The sequence below is a fragment of the Anabrus simplex genome, chromosome 1 (genome assembly GCF_040414725.1).
Source record: "Anabrus simplex isolate iqAnaSimp1 chromosome 1, ASM4041472v1, whole genome shotgun sequence".
Taxonomy (NCBI): domain Eukaryota; kingdom Metazoa; phylum Arthropoda; class Insecta; order Orthoptera; family Tettigoniidae; genus Anabrus; species Anabrus simplex.
The window spans coordinates 1654512329-1654515705 of record NC_090265.1 but is presented as its reverse complement, the minus strand read 5'-3'; the positions used below and the strand labels follow the sequence as shown (position 1 = coordinate 1654515705).

General features: G+C 38.9%; 1 pseudogene; it reads right to left on the bottom strand.

Annotated features, from left to right (window-relative positions):
- Nucleotides 1–259: 259 nt before the first annotated feature.
- Nucleotides 260–440, bottom strand: LOC136859163 (U2 spliceosomal RNA; annotated as a pseudogene).
- Nucleotides 441–3377: the final 2937 nt, after the last annotated feature.

Here is a 3377-nt window from a genome sequence, read left to right as displayed (position 1 = left end):
TATTATTATTATTATTATTATTATTATTATTATTATTATTATTATTATTTAGATACACAGGAGGTGGCAGCACACATGTTGAACATTACAGTAGTGAGAAAGAAATCAGACCAAGAAACATACAAGCAAATAAACAAAGACATACAATACAGTTCTTACATTGATACATACAATAATTATTATTATAATTATAACATTTAAAAACATGTAATAAAATGAACAAGTACCAGAATATTCAACTTATTTTTACTTTTTTGTTTTAGGGTGGGTCGATCCCGACTGTACTGCAATGCCGGGCCAACCCGTGACAGAGGTGGAGCAAGCCCCTAGCACTCCGTCGATTTCCAAAAATAAGTTTAATATTCTGGTCGTGCGATGCACGACTTATCAGATATTAAGCTGATAAGAACAGATATTTTTAATCAATGTTTTAAAAATATTTACAATAATATTAAAAAAGCACTACAATTCATGGTGTAAAAACTGGCATAAAAATGTCCAGAACGGTCCTTTTATAGCATGAACACTACACTACACAACACTGCACTACACAAATCACTACGGACTCACTGCATTGCTGTAGTACTCATGATCGGGAAATCAGTCTCTTTCTGCTCCACTGTCACAACCACGGCCTCAAGTGACCTCACTACGCCAGTATTCACCTTAAGAGGCTGGGGAAAACCGTGGAAAAACCCCAGTCAGGACACTTGGTCACCAGTGATGTGCTCCACATAGATGTCATGCGTTAAGCTGATTGTGTCCGACACGTGCAGAAATTTCTCGCAGAATAGGTATGAGTTGGACAGCATTCCGAAAACTAAGATTCATCCTCACCAACAAGGATGTTCCAATTAACCTGAAGACCAAGTTTTATAATACGTGCCTGGAAACGATGACTCTGACGAAGGGATGTGTTTGCAAGCTTCAGCGAACACAACGAGCCATGGAGCGACAGATACTAGGGGTCACCCTTAGGGATAAGATCCGTTCAGAGGACATCAGGAGAAGAACTAATGTAACAGACATCCTAGAGAGAGTAGCAAGAATAAAATGGCAACGTAGCTCGACAAGACTACAACAGGTGATCTCTAGGACTGTTCACTGGAGACCATGGGAACACAAGAGAGGAAGACCCCGGAAGAGATGGCTCGACGACGTAAAGTTGTTGGCTGGAACACGCTGGTCCCAAGTGGCTCAAGACCGAAGAGGATGGAAGCATATGGAAGAGGCCTATATCCAGCAGTGGATTGAAATAGGCTAGAAAAATAAGAAAATCAAAACCAATATTATTTAATGAAAAACAACGACACAGCAAAACCTACTGGAGATAACTGCATGAAAATTTGTGGACATGTTCCTACCGTAGCGTAGATGCGCACTAAGGCCGCGTGCACACCGAGCCTAGTATTCACACCGTCCGCGCTCTGCTGCCCTGAACGCCTAGCTTACAGCTAAGCGAAGCGCCAGACAACGTGCAGTGTTGGTTAATTGCTTAGCGTTACCTAGCTGGTTCTGAAGCTATAGAAGAAGAAATTATTCATGCATTGTTTCAAGAAGAAGAAATATGGAACCCGAGACACAAAAACTATAAAAATATAACTGTTTTGCAAAATATGTGGACTTGAGTATCTACAGCAGTTTTACTGCATTCCTGCAGTAAACATATACAGTAATATTACTTCGACGGTCACACTTTACTGGGCATAACGTTGTGACAGGATGAAATTGCATATGGACTTTTTGACGGAAGTGTTCGAGGAAAAATTCGACTTGCCAGGTGCAGGTCCGTTGAATTGACTCCCGTAGGTGACCTGCGTCGTGATGAGGATGAAATGATAATGAATACACACATACACTCAGCCCCCATGCCAATAGAAATTACTAATTATGATTAAAATTTCCGACTCTGCCGGGTATCGAACCCGAGACTCTTGTGACCAAAGGCCAGTAGGGTAATCATGTAGCCATGTAGTTGGACACTTTGTGACAATGTACATAGAATCTCCCAGACTCTGTCATATCGGTTTATAATTTTGCCAATTGTGGGTGGTAACATAAAGAATATCACTCTGCAGGCTAGTAGTTGGCTTGGAAGTAAATATTTCTGTTTATGATTTATTTTTGTCACACATTTACTCCACTTTTGTTACGATGATAAATTGTGTATGCTAATTGTAACAATATTGCGAAATACTATACATAATTATTACATAAAGAGCGTGATTTAATCGTAAATTTCCAACTGTTTGCTGTCCGGTGCTCCTCGACAATTGGGAAACTTGCATTTCTCACAATACATCTCTGCTACTTGTCGCTACATTTCAGTTGCTGGGTTTGGAAGTCAAAGGTATTTTTTGTTATTCTTAAGTCATCATAAAATTTATGCCGACAAAGTCTTGCATCTCTGTACAAACGATGGAATTCTCCGAAAGTAATTCCTTCCACAAATTCATAAACCCAGTTTCGATTCTTCTTTCTAAATTTCAATTTTAGGTAACCATTATCCATCAATAAACTGTTTCTATTGTACTTGTGACCACTCTAAAACGCTTCGCGCTAAACTAAGCTGAAAGCACGGCGTAGAGTTTTCGGTGTGAACAGCAAGCACGCCTTGCGCTATGCATAGCACTTCACGCTACACGCGACACACTATGCGAAGCGCGCTCGGTGGGCACGCAGCCTTAGAGAGGATTTTTGAAAATTCCTATTTTGAAGGGGTGAAAAGGGGTAAAATGTGATTTTACATTTTTGTTGAATATCTCTATTTTTGTGAAAAAGATTGTACTTATATTAATTCAAATGTTTCTTTTATTATAGCATGAATACTATTTTAAATGAAATTCTTAAAATTCCGATTTTAAAGGGGTGAAAAGTGTAAAATGTGGTTTTGCATTTGTGTTCAATATCTCCGTGTTTGTGAAAAATATTGTACATTCATTAAATCTTCCAAATCGTCTCAACAGTACAGCAAAAATCTTGCATTTCTTGAAAAGTCAACAAAATATATTTATTTTCAAGATTTTCCAATTGAAATACTTCCTTTGCGTACATAAATCTTTGGCTTTTGCCAATCAAGGATGGCCGCGGCACATTCCAACATATAGGTGTACGCGCTAGGCCTATTTCCTATTCATGAAAGACATCCTACAGTTTTCCATCTCGATGTAGATCTTGAGAACGCCCAACGTATGTACTTCACTTCGTACAGTTTGACAGAATAAAGCACGAATCCTCCAAAAACTACTCTTTTGGCTTTCTTCGATTTATGTGATACGGATTCTTTTGCAAGAACTCTCCTGTACCATGAGCTTACATCATACTATGTACGGCATAACAATAAATTAGTAAGACGAAAACGAGGCGATGACGTTAAA